The sequence below is a fragment of the Mesoplodon mirus genome, assembly GCF_964341445.2.
Source record: "Mesoplodon mirus genome assembly, chromosome: 6".
NCBI lineage: Eukaryota > Metazoa > Chordata > Mammalia > Artiodactyla > Ziphiidae > Mesoplodon > Mesoplodon mirus.
Window position 1 is genome coordinate 101,955,573 of NC_138982.1, and position 19,791 is coordinate 101,975,363.

The 19,791-nt window shown below is 36.7% G+C and overlaps 1 protein-coding gene across 4 annotated transcripts in view; it reads right to left on the minus strand.

Moving 5' to 3' along the window:
- The window catches only part of EPHA6 (EPH receptor A6), a gene marked incomplete at its 5' end in the record, with an annotated part of 845,284 nt that overhangs the window by 254,177 nt on the left and 571,316 nt on the right, over window positions 1–19,791 (minus strand). The gene's annotated exons all lie outside the window — the stretch shown is intronic.

Sequence of the window (19,791 nt, forward strand, 5' to 3'; positions counted from 1 at the left end):
GGGTGGTGGTGCTACCATTTATAAGGGGAATTGACTTCAGGTTTGCTCATCAGTTACCAGGGAAACCAGCAGCTGGTACAGGTGGTAAGCAGGTAGGCAGTTACTGATTAAACCCTATAATTAAGAGGATTGTATAGTCATGTGAGTAGGGTGTAGGTGAAGCATGGGCTGGTCGAGCAATGGGTGGACAGAGAGCAAGAGAAGAGCCATCTTGAGTGGCCTGACCATACACCAACAGACCAGGCTTTACAGACTGTTTTGATGTCTGTTTTCACAAAGTGAAAAGGTTATTATTGCACAATTTAAGAACGAACTTCTTTATATTTCACAGAGCTTAATTCAAACATCAAAGTTATGAATTCCCACCTCTAGAGCACAAGGGTATACACAGTAGTTGCTTAGATGTTTGACTAGCAGTCATTAAAAAAATGACATTTAAAAGCTTCCTTGTTTCAGGAAAAGTATAGATTATGTATGATAACAGCATATTACTTCTTTCATTTACAAAACTGTATCAAAACTGCAAGGGCGGGCTTCCCTGGTGGCGCAGTGGTTGAGAGTCTGCCTGCCGATACAGGAGACACGGGTTCGTGCCCTGGTCCGGGAAGATCCCACATGCCGCGGAGCAGCTGGGCCCGTGAGCCATGGCCGCTGAGCCTGCACGTCTGGAGCCTGTACTCCAAAACGGGAGAGGCCACAGCAGTGAGAGGCCTGCATACCGCAAAAAAACACAAACCAAAACAAAAAAAAAAGCTGCAAGGGCTGCATGTTTCACTAACCCTCCAGGAATCTTTTAAAATATCTTAGTTCTATTAGTTCATTAGCACTTTTCATTCTCTGTATTACTGAAGTTTTAATGAGAAACAATTTTATTGGACGGCATATGGGTAATTGCTTAATAATAGAAGTAAGGAAACTGAAGCTGAGTGAAGTTAAAGAACTTGATCCAGCTCACGCATGACTATCACCAGAATTCAGGCTTTACATATTTGTTTCATTTCTCCTTCCTATTCTATAGCTTGCAATAATAATTCAGTTAATTATCAATATTCTAAAACATTAAATCAATCAGTGCCTCCAATATCCCTTAACTTAAATAAAGCTTGATTTTTATTTAGATTACTATAAAATATGATTAATCTAATCAGTTGAAAGCAGCAAACTGAATCAGAGAAAAAATATAACTGAAAAGCAAACTGCTTAATTCTCTACCATAATAATTTAAATTTATTAAACCTGGGTACTTTCCGTAGAAGTAGGTCTTTTTCTGGGAATCAAGTACAGGGTAAACTATGTGCAAATCATAGCCAGAGTAATAACTTTCTCATAAAAATGACACATCTACTAGAGAATATCTAAACCTTAAATGCTATTGTTGAGTCAGTAAGAAACCAGTCAAGCATTTAGGAGGCTTTTTAAGAAATCTAAATGTAAATAAAAACAAGTCATTTATGTTCAGGTTTTAGTAAGAAATTTACTAAACCTTGGAATTAGACCTTAGTCACTATGATTTAATCAAGATATTTTCAGGCAATCTATTTCAGTGTTGAGTTGTAGCTCACAATCTGTGTAGAGACAAGTTAAATAGTTGAATCTTATCCAATAAATAACGTACTGAAGGTATTTTATTAGGTCCTCACTGGATTTCCTAATCTTCAAAATAACACTGATACCATGGGAATTAATGTGTGCTTTAAAATGTCACATCTTCTCATTGAAAATTATTGAATAACAAATTGTAAGGAGTAGATGTTATAGAAAACATTAAGTTTTTGAAGATAAAGGAGGTAGCATTTAAAAAGAAAACATTATTTACTTACCAACTGGTGTATTTGTAAAATATATAGTTTTAAACCTAGAGCATGTATTTTCATGGTAGCCAGGTAGCAAGTGATTTATTGACACCATGTATTCAAAGTTCAGATGGTGGAGATGATTATGTTATTGGGTGCCTTTGGAAAATCAGATTACCTCATTATAGAAAATTGTGTTGTTTAATTTAAATAATTGCTCAGTAAAATGCCAGTACTACTAATATATCTTCTTTTTCACTTTGTGATTACATATTTATGAACTTTGCTTCAATTAAAACTTTAATAGGATAACAGTATTAAGATGTGACACTTTGAAAAATGTATATTTCTGCATAATTGTTTCTTAAACATCTGTACTAGGAATTCTAAACACTCCTCTGTGGAGAATATTATATATATATATATATATATATATATATATATATATATATATATTTGAAAATAAGTCATTTGAAAATAAGAGTATATAATGTGATGTACTATTATACTGATAGTAAAATTCTCTGGATGATGGGGCTGGGTTTGGGTTGATTATGAAAACATTATGAATCTCATCATCATCATCAACAATAGCCATATGTACTCAGTAGTAAACTATCCTCTAGCAGTATGCTTAGTGCTTCAAATTCATTATCAAATTTATCTGCACAACATCTTATTAGGTAGGTACTATGATTATTCCTAGTTTAAGTGGTTATATTACTTGCCTAAGGTCACATGTCTTGTACACAAGAAAGCTGGCCACCCAACCCTGATTTATCAATCTCCAAGCCCATACTATTGCCACTATTTTGCACCACCATTTACACTAACAGAACAACTGGCTTGGGGCTATTGTGTGTGTTCTAGAACCATCATAGCCTTGCTTGACCTTGGTTTCATGTCTGTAAAAATGAGAATGTTGAATTAAATATTCTTAACACAATCCTTCAGAGCAATTTTACTATGATATTGTGTTATTCACTAAGGCTGCAATCAAATACTGGGAAGAACAAGATTTGCCATACAGAAATAAGAGGAATTCATAGGACCTGTGCTTCAGCTCTTGGTCCAGATAGGGATAATTTCTGCCTTTTTATCATATTAATGTAGCCAAACACAGGGCTCTGACTTTATCTCAGGATAAAGTCCAAAGCCCTTAACTTTGTTAACAAGGCTCTCTACAAATGGCTCTAGCATATATCTCCAGATTCATCTCTCATCATTCTCTAACCGTGCTAAATTTCTGCCAGTTCCTTCAATGTGCTGGACTTTCATGGTCAATTCCTAATCAATCCTCCTACATGAACATCACATCATTTTCTGGTTGTTTAGATTTTGTCAGGTCCCTAGATATATGTTCCCACAGACCCTTGTACTACTTTTATCCATAAATTTCTATCATGTTTTATTGAAATTACCTTTTTTTGGTAATCTGTCTTTCTGTTAGATTGCAAATTCTATGGCAGGGACTTTGTTCACTATAGTATCTATAATACATTGAATGAAGACATCCTCTCCTCCTCCCCCTCCCCCAAAAGGAATTTGTAGGTGTAACTGAGGACCTCAATCATCCTGGATCAACTGGGTAGGCCCAAATCCATGAAAAGCATCCTGATAAGAGACAGGAGAAGAGAAAATAAAGAGGAGAAGGCCAGAGACAGAGACTAGAGTTATGCAGCCACAAGCCAAGGAATGCCTGGAGCCACCAGACAGTGGGAGAGGCAAGGAAGGATTCTCTCCTAGAGCCTTAGGGGAGAGCATGCTTCTGCTTCTGGCTTCCATAACTGTAAGAAAATGAATTTCGTGTTTTAAGCCACTATGTGTGGTAATTTGTTATAGTAACCCTAAGAAACTAATACAGTATTTGACCTACAGAGCTTGATACATGGTAGTAGCTCAATAAATATTTGTTTGTGTGAATGGATTGAATGATTGTGTGCATTGGATGATTCTTGTATAAAACAGGTCAGATTAACCTAGGGTAATCCATATTCTTGCCTTCCACTTGATATGTAGAGATTTACCTTGAAGGTAGTAACGTTATATATATGAAGTAAGTCTATCCAACACTATTTTAATCAGAGGACTCTAATTATTCTGTATTATTGGAGATAATGCTTCCTGGAAGGCAGGGACTACTAGAAAGTACAGACTTCTACATTTGATCAAGTTGAGTAGATTAAGTTTATAAATGTGAATCCAAGGTTAAGAATTTATTAGTTCATTCAATAAATGTTTATTGAGCACCTATTACATGGCAGGCACTGAGATGGACTCTAGGGATACAGTGGTAAACAATAAAGGCTGTCCTCCTGGATTTACTGTCCAGTGGGGAAGATAAACAATGAGCAAATAATTATGAGTTTATGAACTGTTACAAAAGAGAAACTGCAAGGTGCTCTGGAAGAGAATAAACAGCCTTTGGCGGTGAGTCAGCAGAGTGGGAGTTTGGAAATATGATGTGATGGAAGAAGGAGGAGGAGAAGGAGGGGAAGGAAAAGGAATAGAAGGAGGGAGACAGTGAGGAGTTGTTCCTTGTTTAGAGGTCTCAAAGACTTGATTAATGTAAACAGACACTTCGACAAATAAACCATAAAATCATCTACCAAGTGGATTCCATAAAAATATAGTATAGTTACAAATTCCTCTGTTGTGAAAACTTGTCTATAGTACCACTTATTCATGTTTTCAATCCTGAGAAGAAGCTTGCTTATTTCTAATTAGTTTTGTAGGAGAAATGTGTATACAGAGCAAACCTGTCCTTCAGAAGTAACACAATAAGAAACACAATAATTGTGACTAGGTGATTGGGAATGTTCCTTTGCTTAATGGAATGAGGTTGTAGCCTTAGAAAAAGATAAGTATATTAAAATGATATATTTCATTCTATGGTTTGGAAAGAAGCATACTTCCTTAAGAGGAAGCAATTACCCAAAAAGAGTTGCAAATTTGTTACTGAGCAAGGACTTAGTACCTACCCAATGCCTGGCATAAGTCAGGGTGACATTATTAAGTGAGGTTTGCTTTAGATATTGCTATTTAAAGAGAAAAAAGTGAAGTTCTTTACTTGGAATCCAAATACTTAAAAAAACAGATTTCATGTCTTAAGGAAAGTATGAGGGAAAAGCAATTTGGCTATTTTTAACCAAAGGATTTTCTTCTATGGAGGCATACGATTTTGTCTCTCTGTAATCAAGATTATTCTAGTTTATATTTACATTTCAAAGTAAAATTTGTTATTTGTATTCTGTGTCATTTTCTATGCAATAGCTTTTTAAAGTTAACTCTTTTCTGTTTTAACATCTTTTTAAAGTTATGGAAGACAACATTTACATGATTTTTTGAATAAAGCACTTCTCAAAATGTTGCCAGGTGAAATAAATTTGTTTCATATTCACATGTTTTATTTATGACTCCCAATTTTAGATGAAATGTCAAAATTTCAAATACTATATCTCAACACTTTACCAAATGATTTTTTTAAACACAGCAGAAATCTCAACAAAGTAATGTATGGAGAGCACCCACTAAATTAACCTTAAGGTTTGTTGACGATCAATTCAGGAAATCCTTAGCATTATTTTTTCAGGAAAAAAATTCCCCTCTCAGGGTATATATTGCAGTCAGGATTGGTTTAACCTTATGAAATGAGGCATATATATATAAAGACGTAGCAATATACAATGGAGACTCATGAGTCTGTAAAATCTCACCACTGTATGGTCATGTAGACATAAGAGTGTGAGATAGGAATGAAAACTGAAGAAATAGTTCTCCTAGATGAAGATAATCTTGTGATTTTGTAGATGGTGTTATTCTCTTGGCCACCTGGACTTGAAGCATGAGGTCATCTTTGATTTTACCTTTCCCTATAACTCCATGTCCAAAGTCAAATCGTTATTATGTTTTGTGTTATCTTGTTTTAATTACCACTGGTACTGCCTCTAAGACTTCAGCCTCACGTGATTAAGCTACTTTTATAATTTTCTATTAGACTGCCTTTCCACAGTGTCTCTTCCTAATCAACCCACATTATGTGGCCAGATAATTATACTTCAAAATAATACTTAAAAATACTCAGCAAATAAAATGATTAAAAAAAAAAACAAACCCTCAGACTTTCCTATTGCCTAGATAGTAAAATCCTCCCATCGCAGTAAGTATACCATTCTTAGAGATGTCCAAGACTGAAACTTTGGACTCAGCCCTCACATAATGCAGGCAGATCATCAGATCATCAATACTGTCATTCCTACATTTTAAAGTATTTCTTAATTCATTCCCATTCCCTCCTATCCCCACAGCTATTTTCTTAGTTCAGATACTCATCTTATCACATGTATTTGAATTCAGCTAGATGGCAAGTTCAATTATGTGGAATGCGGTGGAGCATTGGCAAACAAGACAGACGTAAAGAGCCTCTGAAGAAACATCTGACAGATGTTCACATACTAATGAACGCAGAGTTTACTCATAAAGCAGCTTCAGTGCCTCACACTCTTACTTCAGACATGTTTATTGATTTCCAAGTTCACAAAGCAGATACCTGAAGAGAGGGAATTGAATGGAAGTGCACACTGCTAGGCTGACTGAAAGAACAACTGGGAAAACTGAAAATCTGACATAAAATTCCAAAATATATACTACTCTGGAGGCAGGAGTTGAGGATCAAATAGCCCTATAAAATTCAAGGAGCACCAAAGGACTCACTATGTTAGAACTCAATACATTAACATGATTATTCAAGGTCCATTAAAAAATGCTGAGATATGTTCAAGATATTTTATATAAAAGGACAGGAGTTTGTGGATGCAGTATTAGAAAAATATTCAAAATATTTAAAAATTATAAAAATAATACTTTAAAGACCAAACCTCTGTCTGAAAACTTCAACTATCAAAAATGATTCATTTTCTGAAGATTTCCATTTTTTGGCCCATTTCAACTATGTCATAAGCTTCTTGAGGGCAGAAATAATATCATTCTCCTTTCTGTATCACATGGGATTAGCATAGTGCCTTACACAGTATAGGGATTAATAAATGCATATTTTCATGAAGAAGAGATAAAGAACACATTCTAGATATAAGGATTAAACATCTCTGACTATAAAAAGTTTTCATGTATGATTTGTTTGGTAATATTAATGCTTAAAAATGTTCTAGTGACACAAAATTTCCCCTACACTTTTGTATTTTGGCAGTTAATATGTTCAAAGATAAATTAATAGAAAATAGTGTGAATAAACTTCTTTATTCAAATATCCCAGCCTAGGGTTTGAATGAAGTAGCTATTTAGAGGAAGAAGTATTGCCTGAGATTGTACTAACATGTTCCTTTTATATTCATTCAACATTTGGTGTCATCTACCAAAAGGAAAAATATCCCTAAGACTGGTATACGAGAGAGAGGGAGAGAGAGATAGTGAGCTAGATAGAGAGAGAGAAAAAATAGCAAGAAACTCTCTGATACACTCTAGTAAGCCAGTTACTGAATTCTCTTCACAGCTGGATGGAAACAAACCTCATGAATCATTTCTGTTGAAGTAAAGACCCTTAGCTGGGATTACACTTTTTCAGAAAATTATTCCACATGCATGCTTTCCTCCACTGCTCTGTCATTTCTCCAGAAACAATGCAATTCAGTACTTCAAACTGTGGCTACATTGGGACACAGAAGACTTCAAGAGTCACTCTTCTTGATGACCTTAATTTACTTGTCAGATAAAAATGCCAAATGACACAGGGATAATTGGAAAATGTGAATGTGTACAACTTGATGGAGAGGCAGAAGCAGAGGCAGGTAGTGTAGCATGATGAAACACTTGTCTTTTTCTTTTTTTAAAGAGATTTTTGTCTGCATTAATAAATGGTCAACATGCCTTGCTACAGGTAGGCTCCATGTGACAAATATCAAAGAACAAAGAAAAGAGATTGAGGCATTTAAACACCTGGAACTACTGTTAACATTCTAAATGTCAAGAGTTTAATTTGTAATTATCTATATTTCATATAGTTACTGGCAGTTGAGATAGATCTTTGATAACATTTTTTTTTGCAATTGAAATACTCATGTTGCCAAAGTACATATTTCATCATTTTCTTTAAAGATCCAGTGTACAACAGAATTTCCTTACAAATTTCACAAATTCCCTGGAATACTGATCTGGAACCTATTATGTTCAATTTCAAACACTATTCAACAAGTATCATAATAATAATAGTGGATATTTACATATTGGTAGGCATATATATGCACTTGAGGTTATAGCTTTTAATATAAAGGTTAGTGTGGTTTGAGGTTAAGTAGGTTTGTAATTAAATGTATAGAGATCACAAATTTCATAGGCTTATAAAATAAAAATTTATTTAGGATCGATTTTTCATAAAAATATTTAAAGAAAAAATCCTGATAAGAAACACAGATTGATTACTTAGAAAAAGTTGTATAGATTTTCTTGAGGAAATCCTCCTCACTGACACATTATTCATTCAAAAACAACAAAAATATTAATCATGTAGAATGTGCTAAACACTATGATATAAGGATTGGGGAGACAAAGAAAACTAAAGCATATTTTCCTGTCTTCATAGTAGTTTCTCTTTAGCGAAGGGGTTACAGATGTAAGCCTTAATTGTAATATAATAAAATTGTTGCTAAAATGGAGGTACATGTGAAGGTAATGAGGGAAGAGTAGGAGAGTAATAACCTCGATGGGAAGAAGTGAAGGAAGGTTTATAAAGGAGGTGATTCCTAAGCTAAAGCTAGAATGATTAGAATAAATTTGCAAGTCACCAAGGTGATGAGTAGATATTGGGACATTCTAGTTTGAAGAAATGACCTCATAAATATGGAAACACAAAATAGCTCACCATCTTGAGTTGTTGTTTCTGTGTACTTTGGGCTGTCTGAGACACAGATCAAGAGGCTGAATAGGAGGTTGGAGAGAGAGAGGCAAGGGATGGATCATGAAAATTTAAATTGACATCATGCTTATGTTTTTCTCAGGCTACCATTCGTACTCAGGTTCAGAGGTAGAGTTGATGGAGATGTGAGTTTCATCAGAATTGCCATTTTTACTGGAGATATAAACTCATGTATATATATGGGAAGGACTTGCCTGCAGATAAATCCAACAGAGAAGAAAGCAGAACTGAGACCAAGAAAGTATTGAGAACATAGTTGGAGAGCCTGGATTTGGCCTGAATCTCATGCTACTCCTTGACTTTGGTTACAGAAAGCAATAAAGTCCCACTTTTTATTAAGCCAGTTGGGGTTTTGTTACTTGAAACTGATAGTCCTATTTAATATAATGAACCAAAGAGGAAAGAATTTGGTTGTATTTTTCCACATGCATATCCTAATATGAGAGGACAGGAGGGTAAGTGGGTCTTTTTATTTCCAAACTAGGTACTAATAATTTCTCATCATTTATTATGTTGCTTGAGCTGAATGTTTTCTATCTCCATTTACTTTTTTTTTTTTAAAGTTTGATGTTGACCACAGCCTCCTGAGTATGTTTGTCCCCACAATGAGATGGATAGGATAGGAAGGATAAGGTGAAATGGGATGGGGGGGGGCAGTTACTTTTATAAAACAACATTTTGTTATACAAAGAATATCAAATGCTCTGCCTGAAAAGATTCCTTTTTATTTTTTTCCTTTAATAGACAGATTCAGGGGGAAATCAGTCCTGTCTAGCGTATATTTAATGGATCTCATGCACTGATTTACTAAAAATTGCATGGATGTAAAAACAAACAAACCAAAAAAAAAAAACAAATGAACTGACATTTCTGGCAAGTTTAGCGTGACAGCATGTTAAAATCAGATTGTGGAAGAATCTGCCCAATTTAAACCCATCTAATTATAAACTCATTACTACCAAATCTGGAGCTAAACAAATTCCTGTGGAAGAACTTTACCTAATTTTCTCAGTTAATGATAAAGCAGATTTGAGGTTACAGTTGTCCCTTATATGGCTTCAGTAGAAGTATTTGTGAAAGCACAGAAACCAGCAATGTTGGGGTGGGAGTGTAATTTCTCTCAGTTTTATGGACCCAAGCATGGTGTCCCAAGTAATTTAGATCCCAGACATCTAACAGGGACCTGTTATCCCTTATGCCCGAACTCATTTGATCACCCCCTGAAAGCAAATAAGTTGTAGGGCAAGTTTTTGGATCATTGTTTGAAACTGTTTGAAGCCTGTTCTGAATAACACCAAACTATTTACCTCAACCTTTAACCAATCACTATAATTGGTTCTGGAAAGATTCAAGGAGAATCAACCCTATTTTAAAAAGGGCCAACCTATAGTCCTACAAAACTATGGCTCGATTCAATTTTCTCAGTCCCTCAATTATTTATGTTAATTGCTTTCCCTTAAACGATGAGTGAGGTCTCCAAGTTAAATATTTTGTATTAGAAGCAAGAGGGTTTTGGGCACAGTATTACTTTACTATTTAATGTTACTATTTTCAAGAAAATAAGACTGTTTGCTTTGAATATATATATCTTCCACTAAATTTTTAATTCATTGCCTAGAGGATCAAGTTAACTTAAAACTGAGGCTTAGTATTATGATTCCAAAAAAATGAGAGTAAATGCCACTCTAAAAGAATGGTGAACTAAAGGGGAAAATTTTCCTGACATACCCATTCACAATTTCATGTAATATAAACAGGCATTGTGTTTTATTTATTCATCTTTTAAACCAATATCTTCACAATTTGATACTGAATGTAGACAAACTGCATATGTGCCATCTTGGTAGACAGAAAGATAAACCTCTTCCTATATGTTGATGATATGGGTTTCATTTTCAACAACTAGAATTGATTTCTGGATACAAATAATTCGGTCATTCTACTGCTTCAGAAAGAACTGTATAATCATCAACTTTATCAAAACTAAAATCATTTTCTTTGGCAGACAAAAGGCAGTTGATCAAAACTCTACAAACTAGACAACCTATTCCATTTTGTACAACATACTTTTTCCATAGCTTATCCTGGAAAGCATGCTGCAGAACTGTGCAGCTCAATATATAACTTTTTCCATGGGAGCAGTCCTCCTTGGGCTTCTTTTTGATGACTTGGAACACTTGCTTTGAAAATTTTCCAGGCCAGAATCATCTTTTTTTCCCACAGTACCCTGTGGTGTGGAACTCCAGGCTTTCGATCGAGAGTACGTTTAATTGTGGGAGGAGATCCAAATCTGCTTCCTAAGGACAATCTTTGCTTTGCCTGCAGCCCATTTCAGTGCAAATGTGGGGAGATTTTATTTTTGCATGAGCAAAAATATTGGTTGGGCATCTTGGCTTTAACAGCAGAAAGATTTCTGCATCTTCTTCATCTTATTTTTAAAGCACTTGCACCATCCCTCAATACAAAAATAGAGAATTCACATTCTAAGCACTCATTAAAGACTAACCTTAAAATTCTTAGTAAGCATCTCTTAGGATATCTGTTCAGCCCTGTCTCTGAAAACTGCCTCTACCCCAGGGTAGGGCTTTGGAAGACTGTTCTGTCTCTGGCTCCCAGACATGAATTGGATTAGGGATGGAGATATGACTCAACTGGGCCACTCACAGTCTCTCTTCCAGGAATTTGAGATTAGGATTCACAGTGTTTAGCAGTTTTGATCCATGATTGAAATGAAGCAGAAATGTGAGTTTGCAAGTCATGGGGCAGATAGATGTCCTTTCCTAAATGAACACAGATTCAGGGAAAAAGAGTCTTTCGAGAGAGAAACAGAGATGAGTGGCTGTGTAGAACAAGAAAAAGACTGGCTGCTTTCATGTCAAGAGTCTTCCGATTTCTTGTTTCAGTCCTTTTTGAAGCCTAGGTTTACTCCCCATGTTTCCACTGTAGTCCTGTCTGGGATATTCTTATATCTCTTTTTCCTTAACTTAGCTCATGTTATACCACCATGGGAAAACCACCTTCAATCAGTGACACTTTACCTCCGTCAGGTCTTCTATCAAAGGTTGTGGTCAGAAAATACCACATGAAACAAACTTCTTCATTTGGTGAAAAAGCTCTGCTTGAGGCCATTATCCTCAATGCCCTCCATACATATTTCCTATAGCAATTGTGCTTCATATTATAAAAGTGTGATCACCTCTCTATTCTCTGGCTGCTGCCAGAAATCTCAGAGGCAGAGATGGTGCACACATACATCTCTAGTAATAATTATCAAGACAAGACTTTGTTCCTTCTTGTTTTTAATGGATCTAATTTTCTACTTCTAGTTCTAAGTTATGAAACATTTTGTACATGTGTCTTAAACTGCCTGGAATGTTTTTAGGGAGAAGAGAATTGCAAGGAAAAGAATCAACAATCCTCTGTTTAGTTAATCAAGCTTTCTGAGAAAGCATCCCCATAAAAATTAAGGGCAATTTAGATACGTTAGCATATATGTGGAAAAAGCATTCAGCAAGCATTCAGTTTTCTCCCTAAAACATGAAATGTGACTAAAGCTATAATTCTCTCTTAACTCTAATAATTGATACTAATGATTTAGATTAGTTATATATATGTTTGGGTGTGTTCTGTTAAACAATATTCTTGATTGAGTAATTCTAGATGATTAACAAAAGGTGTAACAGAGGTCACTTCTATCCCCTTTAAAACACATGAGAAGAATTTCTAAATTCCATATACTTACTAGATTGACTGATTCATGTGTTAAGTACTTTTTCCCCCCTGGCAATGGAGGTGCACATATAAAAACTCAAGTGAGTTTTTCTTTTTCTTTTTAAATGTAAGTCTTTTCAAAAAATGTTTTTAGTTCTTTTATTTATTTATTTATTTATTTATTTATTATTCATGCATTTATTTTTGGCTGCATTGGGTCTTCATTGCTGCGCTCAGGCTTTCTCTAGTTGCGGCGAGTGGGGGCTACTCTTCGTTGTGGTGCGTGGGTTTCCCATTGCGGTGGCTTCTCTTATGGCAGAGCACGGACTTCAGACGCGCAGGCTTCAGTAGTTGCGGCACACAGGCTTAGCTGCTCTGCGGCATGTGGGATCTTCCCGGACCAGGGCTCGAACCCATGTCCCCGGCGTTGGCAGGCGGATTCTTAACCACTGCACCACCAGGGAAGCCCAAGCAAGTTTTTCTACACCGCTTCTCTTCTGAAGATTGACAGAAAGTATTCTTCTCATTGCTTTTATTTTCCTTACTGAGTTTTGGCATTCTTCACCTGTCCTAATCCCCCAATTTCCACAGTATAAGCTACTGGAAGTCTGAAGCTAAAGTTGCATATGAGACTCCCTCAAATATCTTCCCAGTCATGGACTCAGTAAGATGCCCCTTCTCTCCTTATGTATGCAAGTTCTAAGGACTTAGAGGTCTCTGGATGTCACAGATCAATGCAAAGATAGTATTACCGTATCAACTTCTTATTTACTCACTTGTGGCCTTCATTTTCTGTAAGTACTAAAGTATTTATCTTAAGAAGTAAGAACACTGGAGAAAATGGTGACAGAGACAGTTTCACGTGGTTTGTTTTTTAAATAAAAACTTGTTAAATTTATATTGCCTGCTTCTATTAATAATCTCAAGGGTAGGGTAGAGTCTAATCATGAATGATATATTTTTATAATCCATAAAACTATTGCTGAATTCAAGCAAATAGCAATTGTAAAGGTACATAACTTAAAAGAAAACCACCATGAGTGTTAATTGGGTATCTTAACTGCATGTATATGTTTAATACAATTTGAAATCTATCAGCACAGTGGACAGTTAAGCAAGAAGAGAGAGGGAAAATGACAAAAATACAGCTAGCTAGCTATAAAAAGATGCAGCTCTTAAGACGGATAAATACAACAGTGAGAAGTGGGTCTCTAATGGACAGAAATTAGCTGTCAACAATTTAGAAGGATTCAAAAGGCATTTTGAGTTGCAGTACAGAACATGACAGAAGAAAGAATGTTCTAAGGGCAATTAGATAACCCTAAGGCTCCTTGGTATGTTTCCACTTGGTGCTCTGTCTGCCAGGCAACACAGGTTTATTTGGAAAAGAATGGAGTATCCCTCTTTCTAGTCATTATGCAAGTAAAAATGTGATTTTATAAAAGTTCAACAATTCTCAAACCTGCATCTATTTCATAATTTGAAAAAGTAAAATCTTTCCTCAAATAGGATATTCTATGCTTAGTACTTATAGAAGTAATAGCATAACTAATACCTATTCTGAGTCAAAATATAGTTTTCAATATATAGATAAATGTGATTTTCTGTAGGTTGCTTATTCTTTTGCAAGGAAATCAGTTGTTATTTATTTAATTTTAAAAATTTATACTGGGGTAGGTGGCCATGGGTACATAAATCATGTCATTTCTACTTGAAAACTGAAGAGGACTCCACAGGGGGTAACCTAAGGGAGGTTTCTTGCCAGAATTACATTCTTTTTATTCCTTCTTAATTTTTTTCTTTCTTTTTTTTTTTTTTGGAGATGACTGGCAGCTGATTCACAGCACAGGCTCATTCAAAAATTCATATTGGACTCAGTGAAGGAGTCCCCCTCAGGGGAAAGGTAGTAATTATTTTAATAACTAATACTTTTAAAGTGCTTATGTATGTAATCCACAGTTCTAAACACTTCACATGTATCAATCTATTTAATCTTCAAAACAATCATATGAGACAGTAGTATTATTAGCTTCATTTTATAATTGGAGAAACTAAGGCACAGAGAGGTTAAGTAACCTGTCCATGGTTATGCAGATAGAAGTGGCAGAACTAGATTTAAATACAGATAGTCTAGTTCTAGAGTTTGACCTCCTAACCACTATGCTATACTGTCTGTTGGCATTAAGACTTTTTGTAATTTAAATATTTAAAAGAAACATGGCCCAACCCATAAATAATTTGATTACCATTGGAATAGGAGAGACAGTGGTTCTGGGTCCACAAGATAATGTTGTTGGAATGGAACTGATGGAGGCTCCCTGACTTGCCTCCTATGCTGGCTAAGATCTGGTATCTCACAAGTTCAAGTGTGGAGCTTCCTTGGCTGAATCCAGTTCAGTGCATAACCCCTGGAAGGCCAGCTCATCTTGGGGAATCTCACTCATGCTTATATGTCACCTATAAAAGTTAAACAAAAGCTAACACTAAGACTAGCCAACTAGTCTCAAGGGTTAGCTAATGGGCATGAAAAATAAATGTCAGAGGGAGAAATCAGAGAATGACTTGAGTGCCATTGTAAAATGTCTACATGCAAGAAGATAATAAAGAATAATGTTTTGTTTTGTTTTTTGAATGAATGAATTTTTTTTTTTTTTGGCTGCACTGTGTGGCACGTGGAACTTCCCTGACCAGTGATCGAACCCATGCTCCCCCTGCAGTGGAAGTGTGGAGTCATAACCACTGGACCACCAGGGAAGTCCTTGTTTTGTTTTTTAAATACAGTTTTGAATTTGCTAGAATGGAATGTTAGAGTTGAAAATTAATACCAATAAAATCAGTATTAATAACCAATACTTACTGAGCTCTAACCACATGAGTGCTGGATAGTCTGCTAAGTACTGAGTCACTGCATACTCAGAACACTAGAAAGTAGGTGGTATTCTCTCCATTTTCCAGATGTAGAAACTGAGGCACAGGGAGGTTTACTGACTTGTTCAAGTATGATATCTAGAAAGTGATAAAGATCTAAGTCCAGGGTTCAATACAAAGCTTGAGCTCTTTTTAAAAAAATTGATTAATTAAAAAAATTTTAAAAAAGTTTTTGGCCGTGCCCCATGGCTTGTGGAACTTTAGTTCCCTGACCAGGGATTGAACCTGGGCCCTCAGCAGTGAGTGTGGGGAAAAGCTTAAGCGTTTAACCAAAATTCTTCTTTACTGCTTCTTTAGTTGTCTATTTGTGAAATATCTGCCAAATTGAATTGCTCGAATCAGTTGCTATCATAAAAAATTTCCTTGATCTTTATGCTTTCCTTTATGCTTGTTCTTTATATCTTTCCTCTTCTTCAAGACCAAGATAATCTTGGTCATTATAATCATTATAATCTATGAAGGATTATAAATTTTATTTATTTCTGGCTGCGTTGGGTCTTCGTTGCTGCGCACAGGCTCTCCCTAGTTGCGGCAAGCCGGGGCTACTCTTCGTTGCGGTGCGCGGGCTTCTCATTGCGGTGGCTTCTCTTGTTGCAGGGCGCGGGCTCTAGGCGCGCGGGCTTCAGTAGTGGTGGCTCACGGGCTCAGCAGTTGTGGCGCACGGGGTTTATTTGCTCTGCAGCATGTGGGATCTTCCTGGACCAGGGATCAAACCCATGTCCCCTGCACTGGCAGGCGGATTCTTAACTACTGAGCCACCAGGGAAGTCCCCCAAATTAGAATTATAGTGAGAGCTAACATTTCACGACCACAGGAGGAGGGAGGCACTCCCTAACCTCCCCTCAGCTTTACTTTCCTTCAGAGCACTTCTCATCATCTGTCTTAGATGGAGTTTCCTGGGATGCAGACTCTGCAGTGGGGCTCTGCATGCTATAGGTTTACTCAAGAGTGACCTCAGTACCGACACATGGGGCAGTGAGGGAAGCAGAAATGGGAAAATGGAGCAGCTGAACTGCGATGTGGTGGCTACAAAGACCTCAGCCGACCTCAGGGAGTTCTGGAGCTGACTTGGCCCTTCACAGTTGTCCTGAATTGAAGTGATGGGACTAATCTTTGTGTTTCTCATTGACCAGTCTTGAATTCTGACTGCCCCTGGGGAGAGGAGATGTCTCTGGGGCATTCAGCCTCTTTTGGACAGAGGCAATGTTGGGAAAGGAATTCAGCTGTGAGTCTTCAGCAAGCAGCGCTCCCATGAACTGAAGGAATAAATGCCTGGGTCCTGAAGGGGAGATTGAGGCAACACACCTTAGCTCTGCATCACCTGACATTCTAAATATCTTACTTATTGCCTGTTTATTGTCTCTCTCCTCTCTAGAATGTAAGCTGTGGAACAGCAGGGATCTCAGTCTGTTTCTGTTGTATCCCTAGCACGTAGAATAGTACTTAGTAAAGAATACAGAATGGGTTCTCACAGATATTTGTTGAATGAATCAGTGTACAAACAAATGAATACATTTCTAGTTTCCTGATGAGAAAACTAAAGCTTAAACAGACTAAATTGCCCTCCTTAGGTACTAATACCTACGGAGTAGCAGAGCTTGGATGCTGATCCAGACTGGTCTGGAGTGGAGAAATCCTCATAAGCCAAGATACCAAGTCCTATGTTGCCTACCTGAATGTATCATTTTCCTTTACCAATTAGAACAAACAACCAAGTAACCTAGCCTGGGATGAGTCAGTGACACATTTGTGTGGCACATTAGTCTTGGCATCTAACTTTGCTTTGCTAACATATCACCTTTACCTCTATGATATCTAGATTCATGAAGTTTCCCAGATAACTTAATTTCCACGATTTTTTCAATAACCAGGACTGACCAATTTTCGCAGAAGGTTGGGCATGGGGTGGCTCAGCTCCAGTTTTCTCAGGAGGCTCTGGTGAGCAGGTCATAATTCACTGTGTCTTGAAAGTCCAGAGACCAAATATGAACTGTCAAGGAGAAATATGCAGGCTTACACGCTGGCAGAGAGAAAGCATGTGTTAGAATTTAAATTGATAATTCCCAGGGTTCCAGCGCCTTCTGTAGGTGAATTCTTAAGGCTAAAATAGTCTCTGGGGAATTTGGAAGTTATGACAGCTATAGGCGTGACAATGAAAAAGATATTTGGAAGGATTTATTTTTAGTGTGGATAAAATGAAGGTGAGGAAATAATGAGATGTGTTAGAAATGGTTCCAGGAAAGTCCATTATGGAAGGCTTGTTCTGACTGCCTTGCCTGTCTCCAAAACTACAAATAACTGGAAGAAAAATAAAAACTCAGGAAGGTTTCAGCTTCAGTAGCAAGGTAAGGGATGGCATGGTATGGCCCCTGCCTATGAATCCAGCCCCTTAGCCTATATTTCCTGTACCAAGATCATCACCCCCATCATTCCTTACCCCTATCCTTGTACCCTCTGATGAAAGCTGGCTCTCTAATTAGACTGTGCATCAGAATTACTTGGAGTGCTTGTTAAAACAGAATGCTGGGTCCCACCCCTACACCCCAGAGTTTCTGATTCAGTAAGTCTGAGGTGGGGTCTGAAAATTTGCATTTCTAACAGGTTCCCAGGTGTTGCTGGATGCTTCTGGTGCAGGGTTCACATTTTGAGAACCACAGTCCTAGGCATACTGAAATTTTCAGTTATTAGAAAGTTCCATACTCTTTCATCTCTACCTGCACACACGAGAGACTCCCCAACCCTCTTATCTCACCCTCCATCCCTATCATTTTCACAGTTAAGTTTTATTTAACTTTAAAGTCTCCTTCAAGACGTCATTTATTTTTGGAAGCTTTCCTTGACACGTTTGTTTGGATTTTTCTCCTTGTGCCCCTCGAAGCATCGCATGTAACCCTGTATTGTAATCTTGTGTAATTATCTGAACTTCTCAACTAACTTTTGTGAAAGTCAAGAACAAGTTTATTCTTTTCATCTTTGAATCCCCAGTGCCTGCCTTTATATCTGGCCCTCATTAATATTTTTTGATGGAGTGGAGTGAGGAAATAAATCGAACAACTGAACATTCTTCTGCCTTCTTTAGCTTTTGCTGCTTCCTTTCAAGTGCCCTTCACTTTCTTTCTCATCACGTCAAATTTGGAACAAACTTTGTATCAGATTTAGAAATAAGCCCTTTTACTTCCAAGGATAACAGCTTATGCAACACTATTGAAAACATTGCCAATTTCATTCCTTCATCTCAGAATGAGAATAGGAAGTGTGTAAAAATGCATAATATATGTATATTATACATTCATATATAATATACGAATATAAGTATATGTATAATGTATAGGTATACACATATATATGTATATATAAATATACATATGTATGCTAACTTCATTAAGTCATATTGCAATGTTTATTGTTTACAGAAATGCTGAAACTGATTGTTGAAAAAAATCATTTAGTCTGCTCTTCTGTTTTGTATACAGCAAATAGAACTATTTAATTAAAAGAATACCTACAGTGCAAGAGCATTTTTTAAAGGATGCTCAGTTTTCCAAAAGCTTAAGAGAATATGGATTCAGTTTGTTGTAAATCAGCTGTTTTATAACTGGCAGCAAGGTTGCCACACTCTGCTTCTCTGCCTGTTGCATAGTCGGTAATGCGCTCATGCGTGTCTTGCTCAGGTCTGTGCACACACAGCTAAATCTTTTAAAAGATTCCTACTATTATTTTGCCAAGAATTCTTATTACTCAATTTAAATTCACTGAACTACTGTTTCCCTTGAAAAAGTAAAATGTAACGCAAATACTTAAGCTGCTTCTTGATTCTTCACACAGGCCTTGGTAGAGCTGGCTGGGTTTGTTTTATAAACATCTGTCCATTCAGTATTGGGACTTCACAGTGAGATAAAGGCAAAAGCAGATAGATGCCTTGCATTGGGTTAATACACATTTAAAAGATGTTACGTTAGATAATTTAAAATTATTTTTACTGTATACTGGTACCGTGGTAAGTACAATTCAAACTATGTTATATCTTTATGTTTTGACATCGGCAGATAGTATTTAGTATTTATGTACTTTCCATAAAGTACTTTTCACCTGACTTGGACATTTTGACAACTCTTTCATTCAACTCTCAAATTTTTTCAGCTCTGGAAACGATGGACTACCAGGTGGATAGAATTCAATCAGGAAATAGGAAATAAAGCTATGAAAGGAACCAAGGCCCTGTGCTGTGTCATCCTTGCAGTCCATGGCTTCTAAAGGACACTTTCATCCCAGCATCATGTGTTTCTACCCTTTGCCTGTATGAACCACATCTATGTATTGCCACTGGGCATCACCCTACAGCTAGCTGGAACTACCCTAACGCGTTCTAGAAGCAATGACTGAACATCACAATACTCCCAACCCTGTCCTGAGAATAGTAAATGATCATGC